The 13,588-nt window shown below is 33.2% G+C and overlaps 1 long non-coding RNA gene across 1 annotated transcript in view; it reads left to right on the top strand.

The window, feature by feature from the left end:
- LOC111090859 overlaps nt 1-12,419 on the top strand; it is a 46,511-nt gene extending 34,092 nt beyond the window's left edge. The window contains exons 2-3 of the long non-coding RNA XR_005373032.1: nt 10,924-11,099; nt 12,168-12,419. This is a non-coding gene — a long non-coding RNA (uncharacterized LOC111090859). The remainder of the gene's footprint in view (nt 1-10,923; nt 11,100-12,167) is intronic.
- The last annotated feature ends 1,169 nt before the right edge of the window (nt 12,420-13,588 follow it).

Below are 13,588 nucleotides of genomic sequence, written 5' to 3'. Positions count from 1 at the left end.
AAGACATTAAAGGCATTCAAATTCTCATGAATAAATAAATAAAATCTTTAAAAAAAGGAAAGAAATCATATCTGTATCTTTTTCTACCAGAGTGATATCAAACTAAAAATCAGTAGGAAAACTAAAAATGCACAAATAGCTGAAAATTGAAAAACCAGTGAGTCAAGGATGAAATCTAAACAGATATCAGAAAGTATATTGAGAAACAAAAATGAAAGCTCAAATACCCAGACTTGTGACATGTAGCAAATACAATTTTTTTTTGTAGGAGGAAAGTTTACAGCACTAGATGCCTATAATAAGAAAAAAAAATATCTCAGGTACACAACTTCATACCTCAAGGAATTAGAAAAGGAAAAACAAACAGCCCACAGAAGGACCAGAAGAATAAAGACTAAAGCAGAAATAAATGAAATAAAGACTACAAAGACAAAAGAACAAATCCATGAAGCTAAGAGTTGGTTTTTTTGAAAAGATAAAATTTACAAACCTTTAGCTAAACAAGTCAGTTAAAAGAAAAAGAGAACTCAACTAAACAAAATTATAAACAAAAGAGGAGACATTATAACTGACACCCCAGAAATACAAAGGATCATAAGGATCATTAAAAATAATTCTACAATTGAAAAACAAATTGGTTAACCTGAGAAATATGAATAAATTCCTACAAACATGCAGCCTGCCAACAGTGAATCTTGAGATAGAAAATCTGAACAAATGGATGAAAACTAAAGAGACTGACATAGAAATAAAAACTCTCAATAAGAGAAGGCAGATAAGAACACTAAAAGAAAACCACAGACAGGTATCTCTGATAAGTGTATATAAAGATTTTTTTTCAGCAGATTTCTAGCAACTCCAATTCAACAGTACATTAAGGAGGTTGTATACCATGATCAAGTGGGATTTATCCTCAGATCCAAGGAAGGTTCAACATACACCAATAAAAATGATAAAACACATTAAGAGAATGTATAAAGGTTATTGGATCCTTTCGACAGATGCAAAGAAAAAAGATTTGAGAAAATTCAACACACTTTCATGATAAAAGCTCTCAACAAATTCGTTTTAGAAGGGGCATTAATTTAATAAAAGTCACATATGACAAACCCACAGCTAAAATCATTCTCAATTGTGAAAATCTATAACTCTTTTTTCTATTGATATATCATATCAATAATATGTCATTTAGATAGTTATATAAAAATTTACATATATATATACATATATACACATATATACATACATATAAGTACATATATGTATATATTAAAGATGCTGCATTTGGCAAGGGCAAGAAAATAACATAAAAGAAACAAAAGGTCTGTTTCTCATGACTATTACATCCCAGAATCACTAACAAACATAAAGTAAAAATTTCCAAATTAATTTTAAAATATTATTTGTGGCTAGTGTTACAGCAAATGTTGCTGACAAAGATATATATATAAAATTCAGTTTTCAAAAGAAGAAGAAGCAAATATTACCATTTGTGACAACATGGCAGTCCTTGAAGGCATTATTCTAAGTGAAATATGTCACACAGAGAAGGACAAATATTGTATGATCTTACTTATATATGGAATCCAAAAATATCTAAAGTCAAAATCATAGAAACTTAGAGCAGATTGTGGTTGCCTTGGGTTTGGGGAGGCGGTGAGAAATAGGGAGATGTTATTCAAATGGTACAGACTTCTAGTTATAAGATGAGTAAGTTCTGGAGATCTGACACTCAGCACAGTGATTATGATTAACAACACTGTGTTATATGTATGAAAGTTGCTAAGAGAGTAAATATTAAGTATTCTTAGCACACATACAAAAAATATAATTATGTCAAGTGATGAATGTGTTAACTAAACTTATCGTGGCAATCGTTTAGCAATATATACATATATCAAATGATCATGTTTTACAGCTTAAACTTGCATGATTTATATTTCAATTATATCTCAATAATGTTGGAAAAAAGAATTCTTCATGAGAGATATTTGTGCTAGGCTTAAAATATTCCTTCACATTATCTTTGGAGCAGAAATTATTAAAGATGCTGCATTTGGCAGGGGCAAGAAAATAGCATACAAGAAAGAAAAGGTCTGTTTCTCATGCCTATTACATCCCAGCATCAGTAAGAAACATAAAGTAAGGATTTCCAAATTAATTTTAAAATATTATTTGTGGCTAGTGTTACAACAAATGTTGCTGACAAAGTCAGTAGGGCTTTTTCCCTTAACAGGTCTGAGGAGTATAGGAAAGATTCTTAAAAGAAACCATTGAAATGAGATTTAAAGAATGAGTAGATTTTCACTGTCTAAAAATTTCAGACAAAGAAATAGCATCTTCACTCTCAGTAGTTACTAGAGTGCCTCATAGAAACAAGATGATAGATGTTCCCAAAAAATTCTACCTTCACAGGTTTATGCTTTTTTTTTTAATTTATTTAAAAGTGGTGTTCCCAAAAGAGATGGGGGAGAGAGACAGACAAGATGCTTAAAAATAGCTTATTTTGTAAGGGAAGGCTTCAGTGTATGTATCTGTACTGTTTCTGTTTATTTGCCTGTCTTTTTTTTTTTTTTTTTTTTCTTTCTTCTACTTGGGATTTCAGGCAACCAGTTTGACATGCTTGCTTGCTCTTCCTCACTGCAAAGGTAGATTGACCAATACATCTTAGAAAGCAAGACCAATAAGGAGTATATGAAGAAATAAATACAAAGACATATTTAAGCAAGTATGCCACCCTAAATTATGAAAGCAGAGACTGAAAAATAAACCTATAGACTGATACATCTTATAAACATAGATGCAAAAATTCTCACAAAATATTAGCAAATGGAATCCAAAAACGTATAAAAATAATGATAAACCACAGCCATGTAGGATTTATCCCAGGTGTGTAAGACTGGTTTAACATTTGAAATCCAATTAATATAATTTATCATATTAATAGACTGAAAAAGGAAAATCGCATAATCCGAACAATAGATATAAAAATAATAATTGGACAAAATTCAACAACCATTCATGATAAAAACTCTCAGTAAACTGGGAACAAAATGAGACTTCCTCAATTTGATAAAGAACGTATGCGAAAAAATCTACAGCTAACATCGTCCTTCATGGGAGAAACATGAAAGCTTCCAATTAAGATCAGGTTCAAGGCAAGAAGATCCCCTCTCATCATTTATCTTCAACATCATACTGCCAGCCTTTGCTAATGTAATTAGGCAAGAAAAGGAAATAAAAGGTATACAGATGGAGCAGAAATACATACAACTGTCTTTGGTTTCAAATTATATGAATGGTATGCAGAAATTCCAACAGAATATACAAAAAAAAAAAAAAAAACCCTGGAACTAATAAGCAATTTATTAAGGTTGCAGGATGCAATATTAATGCAAAACAATCAATTGCTTTCCTATACACAAATAATAAAAAGTGGAATTTGAAATTAAAGATCAATGACATTTACATTAGCATGCAAATTAATGAAATACTTAGGTATAAATCCTACAAATTCTATTTAAGATATACATGAATAAATTTATAAAATTCTGATGAATAAAATCAGAGAGGAGCTAAATAAATGGAGAACTATCCCATGTCATGGGTACAAAGACTTGATATTATCAAGATGTAAGTTGTTCCCAATTCGATCTGCAAATTCAGTGCAATCCCAACCAAAATCCCAGCAAGTTATTATGTAGGTATTGCCAAAATGATTCTAAAGCTTATATGGAAAAGCAAAGACCCAGAACAGTCAACAATATTGAAGGGAAAGAGAAAGCTAGAGCACCGATGGTGCACAACCTCAAGACTTACCCTAAACTACAGTAATTAGTAGTGTGGTTTTGGCAAAATAATAGACAAATAGATCAATAGAATGAACAAAGCCTAGAAATAGACTCACATAAATATGGCCATGTAATTTTTGACAAAGGAGTAAAGGAAATGTAATAAAGCAAAGATACTTTTACAACAAATGATGTCAGAATAACCAGACATCCACATGCAAAAAACACAAACAAAAGTAAAAAATAAAATCTACTCACAGACTTTACAGTCTTTACAACTAACTCAAAATCACTCATAGACCAAATATAAAATGCAGAAGTATAAAGCTCATAGATCACATAATATAAAATCTAAGTGGCCTGGGTTTGGTCATGCCTTTTTAGATAAAAGACCAAAGACATAATCCATGTGAGAAATAATGGATAAGCTAGTTTTCATTAAAATTAAACTTCTACATTGCCAAAGGTAGAATCAAGAGAATAAGAAGAAGAAAAACCTGACTGGGAGAAAATACATGCAAAACACATATCTGATAAAGGACAATTGTTAAAAATGTATAAAGAACTCTTAAAATTCAACAATAAAATATTCGGTCAACTTGAACAATTAAAAAATGAGCCAGAGACCATAATAAACCTGTCACCAAAGAAGATATATGCAAATGGGAAATAAGCATATGAAATCATGCTCCACATCACATGTCATTAGGGAAATGTAAATTAAAACATTAGTGAAATGCCTCAACATACCTATTAAAATGACCAAAATCCAAAATAGGTCAACGTCAAATACTGGTAAGGATGGATCAAGAGTAACTCTCATTCACTGCTGGTGGGAATGCAAAATGGTACAGCCACTTTGGAAAACCATTTGGTGGTTTCTTACAAAGTAAACAAACTCTTATCATATGACCCAGCATTCATGCTCTTTAGTATTTACCCAAAGGAGTTGAAAGTTATGTCAAAAAAAAAAAAAGTGCCTATAGATATTTCTAGTAGTTTTATACATAATTGCCCAAACTTGGAAACAATCACAATTTCCTCCAGTTTATGGTTTGATTATAAAAAAACAAAAAAAAACTGTGAGACATAAGACAATGGAATATTTTTCGCTGCGATAAACATGATTTACCAAGCCATGACAAGACAGAGAGAAAACTTAAATGCACATTATTAAGTGGATGAAGCCAATCTGAAAAGAGTACACACTGTATGATTCCAATATATGACATTTTGGACAAGGAGAAACTATGGAGATAATAATCAGTGGCTGCCAAAGGTTTGTGTCATGGAGATAAATAAGCAGAGCACAGAAGATTTTTAGGGCAGTGAAATACTTGGTTGATGTCAGAAAGATGAATATATGTCATTACATATGTATTTAAACATTTATTTAAATCCACAGGTCCTATACAGCACTGAAACTGAGCTCTAAGAGAAACTGTGGACTTTGGATATTATGATTTGTCAATGTAGTCTTGTGTTTGGGAAAAATTGTACCATTCTGGCAAATATTGTCGATAATGGGGGAGGCTGTGCATATGTGGGCTCAAGGTGTAGATAGGAAATATCAGTACCTCCCTCTCAATTTTTGTTGTGAATCTAAAACCACTCTTCAAAAGGTCTCAAAAATAAAATTAAATTAAAAGGCTTTAAGGAAAAGATGCAAATTTAAGAAATGTTTTATATCTTTTGGTTCAGCTTCTCACTGACATTTTTCTGACATTATTCCAGGCCAGCGTTCAGGAATTCCTCCAGTTACTGTCATAATCACTCAGAGGATGCAAATACAGTACCACTCTCTTTTACATGAAGAATCAAGCTGGCAGACAGCCTTTGGGGGACAGAGGAAGAAGACCTAGCTCTCTATGCATTTCTTAATCCACTTCTGATCCCATTTTACCGGTTCATTGACCAGTGATTTATCTCATTAGAATTAGAAATTAAACCAGTCAGCATATGTAACTGTTTTCAGCATGTAGTTCTCAGAGATCCACAAATAAGACAGTCCATCGGGAGACCAGAGTGTACTTTTAGATTATGGTGCAATTGGTAGAGGAACTTCTATAAAACTGAAATTTGGGGCAGCCTCGGTGGCTCAGCAGTTTAGCATGGCCTTCAGCCCAGGGTGTGATCCTGGAGACTCAGGATCGAGTCCCACGTCAGCCGCCCTGCTGGAGCCTGCTTCTCCCTCTGCCATAGTCTCTGCCTCTCTCTTTCTCTCTGTCTCTCATGAATAAATAAATAAAATCTTAAAGAAAATAAAATAAAACTGAATTTTGATGTGGATGTTGTTCATTCATTTTTCTCTTACACCAACCCTTGAAAAATAGTGAAAGGTGCATGAACATAAAGGACATCAAGGTCTCAGTAAAAACTGCCTCAGATGCAGGGAATCAAAGATCATTATGAATTTATGTTTCTGCCTATTTGTATACTACTCTTTGCAAACATTTCATGTAAAAAGTATTTTCAGAAAAAGAGGTTGAACAAATCAAATCATTTTCCCTTTTAATCTCATTAAAAAAATCACAAAACATTAACACACTTTCAATTAAAAAAAGAGCCATGAAAACACATTATAAATAATCTAGCTGATAGTGTAAACTTTAAGCTGGAGTAAGGGAAGATGGTAACAGTCAATAGAGATCTACCCATATATGCGACTGTGAGAGTTTCTCTCCATGTTGGTTATGTGATATAAATAGTCCAAATTAGAATGCCACTTATAAAGCAAGATAGAACAAAGGAATTTGGGATGTCAACATGGATCCAGATGTGTACTATGGAATGTTAAAGATTTGGATGATCAGAGGTTTACAGTCACCTCTTGAGACATTTTACTTTTTTCTTCCTAAAATTTTGACTTGCTCATTTTGTTGTTTTGATTTTTTTTTTCCCACAAAAATCATCTTAAAGGTAAAAAGGAAGCAGGAGATAGCAAAATTAGCTGGTCTGTCCCTGACCAGAGTCAGTTAAATATGTACAAAAACTTCCAAATGCTGAACAGGAAGCACTGGCTTCCAAAATTTGGTGTTAGCTACACAAACCCTTGGAGCAAAAGAGGCTGTGTGCAAACATGGAGGGATTGTAAAAATTAAGGAGAATACAGTTTTAAGAAAAAGACATACATTAGAAAAAAATTGATGGAAGAAATTTTTTGAAATACTGAGTATCCTTTTTGCTCCAGTTCATGTTCTCAAACTCTTTCCAAAATGCTTACTGCATAGAACAAACAGAATTGATAATTACAAAGATGAGTTAAAAAACAAAACAAAACAGAATTTACCCACAGGTTTCATATCCAAAAAAAAAAAGGGGGTAAAATCTAATGGATGAATTACTAATGAAGTAAGATTCTAATAAATAAATGAATAATGAGAAATGTATTATAAAGAATTGTTTCAACAAATAAAATAAATCTCCAGACAAACATATAACTACTAAGTCTGACTATCAAGAAATTAAAGGAAATGCCAATGAAACAATCATGTTGACAGATATCAAGAGGAATCAGAAGTTTAAAAATATTCATGAGGTACAGGTTAAAATACAAGCCCACAAATATAAAATTGAGTTACACAAAAGTGATGTCAGTCTCATAAGAGACATTTTAAAGGAAATTTGTGAAAACATGAACAAGCAGAAGAAAGAAAAGTTAAAATTCATATATATATATGAATTCATATATATGTGGTTTATATATACATGCATATTACCAAGAAGAAATTAAAAATGAAACAATCACCTATAGCATGTAAGACATGCAATATAGATCTAGTTTGTTCAAAATGAGGAAGTGATCTGAAATTTGTAGATATCTTTTATAGGAATGCTGTTTATCATCCCCTAAAATGATTAATCATAATCCAATTTGCTAGTTTTAACAGATCTAAAACAAGTTATATTATGGCTATCAATTGACCAATCATATTTAAAGGTATTAAAATAAAGATGGGGGGCAGGAAGAAAATGCCCTTAAAGTCAAACAATCAGTGTCCCTGAAGCACATGCTATGACAAATGTGACATAAATATGTACAAATAAAATAATGCAATCATAAATTGATGAAATTCTCACCCTGCATATTGAAAAGTCACTAAACTAAGCCAAAAGACACTAAAAATTAAAAAAAACAAAATACATATGGAAAAAAGAAGGGACAAAATCAGGCTTCTTCCCCATTACATTCAAGGCCATAGCGTATCCTCACTCACATTATAAGGAAACTCTCAGGTGTTCTCAAATAGTCAAAGATTGGGGGATTAAGTTTCCTGAGCCTCCTTTGTTGAATTGACTACACGATGAAGAATTTCTGACAACAAAGGCAGTCAGGAGGATTTGGAAGAAGTAGAGAGGAAGTTAATTTCTTCATCTTTGAAAGAGGACACGAAAAGGTAGTGATTTATTTTTGAAGTTAAGAATAAAGAAAAATAAACTTATGAGGTATAAGTACTATAAAGACTGGAAAGTCTTTCATAACCGATAGGTGCAGTTGTCTACCACAACTTCTTTATCCACTCATGTCAGTGGACATGAGTGTGGTTTCTATGGCAGGTGTATTTTGCTTTTCAATGTCTATGCATATTCTGACATTTTACTAATAATATTCAGAACGTTAATGTAATATATTTCTTTTTTTATTGTGATAAAACTGATAACAGAACTCTCTCTCCATCCATTCAGCCATGGATGGCCACCTGCCACCTCCAGCTTTTGGCTACCAATGAACAATGCTGCCATAAACCTGATGTACAAGTATATTTGTGTCCTTTCATTTTTTTTTTTTGTTGTTCTATATCAAGAAATAGAATTGCTTGTTTGTAAGACAAACAAAGTCGAGCTTTTGAGGAAATAACAAATTTTCCACAGCAGCTATATCATTTTACATTACCACCAGCAAAGCAGCTGAGTTTCAATTTTTCCATATCTAACCAATACTTATTATTTTCTTCTTTTTTCTTTATTTTCTTTGTTTCTCTTCTTTCCTCCTTTCTTTGGTTCCTTTCTTTCTTTCTTTTCTTTCTTTCTTTCTTTCTTTCTTTCTTTCTTTCTTTCTTTCTTTCTTTCTTTCTTTCTTTCTTTCTTCCTTTCTTCTTTCTTCTTTCCTTCTTTCTCCCTCCCTCTCTTTCTTTCTTTCTTTCATCCTAATGGGTGTGAACTGGCTCTTAATATGTTTTGATTTCTATTTCCTTAATGACTAGTGATGTAGAGCATTCTTTTCATGTGCTTATTGGCCATTCTTATATTTCCTTTTGGGAAAAGTTAATTCAATCTTTTACCCATTTTTAAATGGGATATTTATTGTCGTTGCCTTTGAATTATAAGAATTCTTTACACATTCTGGATATTAGGGGATTAATATATTAATATATCAGATATAATATATCTGATTAATATATCATATATATTTTATGGAAATATTTTCTCCATTCTATGAAACGTCTTTCACTCTCTTAATGGTGTTCTTTAATACATCTTTTCTCCTTAATTTTGATGAAGTCCAATTTATCTATTACTCTTCTTTTTTGCCCATGTTTTTGGCATCCTATTGAAGAAAATGTCACCAAAACCCAATCTCATGAAAATATTGTCTTGTTTCCTTTAAAGAGTTTTATAGTCTTAACTCTTACATCCATTTTCAATTAATTATTTTATGTGGTGTAAAAGAAGGATCTAACTTCATTCTTTTGCACATCTCTGTATATTTGCACTGGATGAAAGACATACTGAGAATTTTCAATGTTCTCTGTAGTTGCATTATGACTCCAAGAGGCCATCTGCTGAGAAAACATTACCTTGGGAAGTGTTCCTTGCAGGTATTTTTGTAAATTAAAGCTACAACTTTATGATAGAAATATGTTTTACTCCATGAGCACTTGTAATATTACCTTTCTACCTTTTTTTCTTTTTTTTTTTCCAAAAACTGTATTAGATTACCAGAAAATGTAAGTACATATCACCAAGTATTTATGGTGTGGATGTCATTTGATTTTCACCAGTGCAATATTTAAAAATTACAAAAATAGAAACTAAAAATACAAGTGCTTGGCAAGTCATACTCACCTCAAATTTTTTTGTTTCAAAGAGAAAATCAATACCCAATTGCACAATACCTGGAAATAACCATTAAGAGAACAGTGCATATCAATTTTTGTAGACATTAATTTAGCCTGGGTCAGAGGAAATTTTTCTGGATGTTATAGCAGCACCAGAGTGTATAACTGGTTCTTCACAATAGAAGCCAACATGTCTTGAACCAGTGCATCAGGGTGAGAGTCAGAGAAGCCTGGCTCAGGAAGTCTGACTCACTGGACACACTTCACAGAGATCCAGAAAGCCAGCACATCAGCACCTCCAACAGAGACTAAGAGCTGGATGAGAACATGGGCATACACATTGGATGCTCTTTTCCAATTCCACAGCCACCCAGGCCCATGAAGAGAAGAAACATCAAAATGCATATTATTTATAAGGAGAGACAATCATTTGACATAGGCTAAGGAAATGAGACTGAGACACTATCCATCTATCTGCTGACCTTATTTTTCATCACCAAACTCCAGTGATTTTGTTTCATCATTGTTTCTCAAAGTGTGATCTGAATCACTCATGTTGGGGTGACCTGCCATGCTTGTGGAAATGCAGTTCCTGGGTCTATCTCAGGCCTTCCTGAGTCAAAATTATTGTTTTGAGTAGAGCTTGAGAGTCTGCCTGAATTATCACCAGGCACCTTTACTCTCTTATTTGGAAACTACAGTCTGAGAATTGCAGCTTTATATTTCTGCTTATGCATTGCAAGCCTGTGATATCAAAGACCACACTCACCTATTAATACTTCTTTATGTTTTAACTAAGTTTCTAGTTTTTATTTTCTTTTTTTATGATTTTATTTATTTATTAATGAGTGACAGAGAGAAAGAGGCAGAAGCATAGGGAGTAGGGGGAAGCAGGCTCCATGCAGGGAGCCTGATGTAGGACTCCATCCTAGGACTTCGGGATCATGCCCTGAGCCAAAGGCCGATGCTCAACCACTGAGCCACCCAGGGATCCCAAGTGTCTAGTTTTTCAAGTAGTATTCATGCTTTTTAAATGCTTTAGTGTACACAGCTCCTTTCCTATTTTTCTCCAGGTTTGGATGGTGACTGTGGATGGGCATTGATATGGATGACAATCTTAGCCACCGACGCCCAGTGACAGAGACCATCAGAGACTGAACCACCCTGTCTGCTGATCAGCTACACAACTTGTGCAGCTCCTGGAAAACATACTCCTGCTTTCTTGGACAATGATTCTCCCAATGTTATGGTAGATGGGAAACCAGTGAAGTTGAGCTATTGGGAGGGAGGTAGATAAGATTATCTTACCTGTGACAGAAGCATTCTTACCCACGTGTTTTGCATCATTTATAAATGTGCATGCCAAGAGGTGTGCTGAAGTGTGACATCTTTTCCCCAACACTCCTATCATCCCAGGCAAAGCTAAACTTTTTCATGACTAAAAAAGCAAAGGGGAAGAAGCCAACTCTCATTACATATCCACAAAGTTCAACTCTGACTAAAGAATCAGCATTATTAAATATCTGAATATTCAGCTCCCACCCAGGGAGACCTCAAGTGTTTATGAAACACTTAGAGCAGTTTCATGCCCAGACCTATAAAGGTTGAGAAGAGACAAAATTTTCTGCTGCAAATACCAGTACCTTTGACCTTTATTGATTTTTCCTGCATAAAGCCCTTTTGGATTTGCTTAAAAAGTGATAACACCTATATCTTAACTGACAGGTTTTACCACAGATTACTTTTTTCCATGAAAATATTTTGAACCCAAGAGTAATTTCAAAAGTTTTGTTTGAATAAAATATAGGAGTTTATACTTTTACATACAATTAAAATTCAGTTCTAAAATGACAAACTTCATAAAGCCTTATTTTTCAGAAGATTTGGTCTTAATCCTACTAGGTATTACCCAAATATTTTCTGAAGTTAGTTACATTGTTGTGCTATGAGTACTAAGCACTCAACATTTTAAAGACCTTTATCTTTAAGAAGACACATCTTGTGATTTAGGAAATGTAGGCACTTTTTTTTTGAAGATTTATTTATTTTAGAGAGAAAGAGGCAGAGTGTGAGTAGGGGGAGGGGCAGAGGGAGAGAGTTAATCTCTAGCAGACTCCCCACTGATTGCAGAGCCCCATTCAGGGCTCCATCCCAGAACTCTGAGATCATTACCTGAGCTGAAACCAAGAGTCGGATGCTTAACCAACTGAGCCACCCAGATGCCCTGTAAGAAATATAGCGCTTTTAAAGCAATGTTTACATATATAAAAAAGTACATTATATGCTTTAATGTACACAGCTCTTTTTCTATTTACAGATGACTTCAATATGCCATCACTAAATAACTGCAAGTCTAGGTACTACATGGCCTTTCCTCCATGTCCATTCAACACAAGGTGGACCACATTCATATGTCCTTAGGGCCAAGGGAACTATTTGCATGAGGTGCGGACAGAGCTGGGACATGTTTTCTGCTGGGTCCTGACACCTCTATGGCAAGCCCATGATTGACAGAAGGTGTTCTGACTGATCCACTGTAGGGAATCCAAAAATTTAAATTGTAACCTCATCCACTGGTTTATTATGAAGATATATTTGTATTATATGTTGTGGATAATTATGTTCAACATTTCAATTTCTCCTTTTTAGTTTATCAATAATATATAATAAGAACACATTATTCAAAAGATGCTGTGAAAGTCATTATATATATAAATAATATATAATAGCATAAATGTCATTGTATAAGCAATGTCATATTCTTAATATTAATAAACATAAATACTTAGAAAAATGTCCCAAATTATAGCATGTTGTGTAAAATATACAGGAAATTTTGTACTCAGTTGAAAATGCTAAAACTCAGAAATCTAGAATGAACAAATAGGTAGAATGGAATGCATACAGAAAAGGAGGGAAGAAAAGAATTGTGGAAATAAAATCAAGTTTTTCAGAAACAAGATTCAAAAATAATTATTTTATTTTTGGAGATACATGATTACAATAAATAACTTTTGGCCTCAAATGTAAAAAAAAAAGCATTCATCCAACTGTATAGCTTTATTTGGACTAGGACTAAAAGTTAACAACATTGCCACTGGTTGTGTGGTCCTAGTGATGGATTTTCACTCCATGAGGACCATTCTTTCACCAATTTGAGTTCATGAATGGAAATGCCTTACCCATAGATCCCATATTTTCCTGGTAGAAGGACTCCAAACATCATACATGACAGTTGATCTTGAAAGTTGCTTCAAATCTTAGATTTTTTTTTTTATTTTAAGGAATTGAGATAATTGTTCTACTCTGAATAAATTAATGTTTTAGGATCAAGATAAATCATTTTCCTGTCATATGAAGGGCCCTTGCAGATACCCTCGGGGATGGGATTGTAAGGAATGAGAGAGTATGTGTGATATGTTAGAATGCAAGAGAATAAAAAATAGTGGTATAATTAAAAACAAAGAAACACACAAAACCTAGGACATATACATGCCACAAGTATATGGTGTTCATTAGCTTTAAGTAATTCTTAGGCAAATGTCCTAAATCAATGATTGATATTTTGAGTACTTCTAGAGAAAACTCTTGATATAGAAAAAGTTAAGCTGTAAATAAAATTCATATATTAGACTAATTTTCTTCTATCAAATCTTCATTAGTTAGGAAAGTCAGAGCTGTGATGTATGTGAGTACGCATCAAGAGTTTATATGTATGTCTGTGGGCCTATGCCTGAA

Source organism: Canis lupus, chromosome 18 (genome assembly GCF_011100685.1).
Source record: "Canis lupus familiaris isolate Mischka breed German Shepherd chromosome 18, alternate assembly UU_Cfam_GSD_1.0, whole genome shotgun sequence".
Classification (NCBI taxonomy): Eukaryota; Metazoa; Chordata; class Mammalia; order Carnivora; family Canidae; genus Canis; species Canis lupus.
This window is presented reverse-complemented; position numbering and strand designations above follow the sequence as displayed.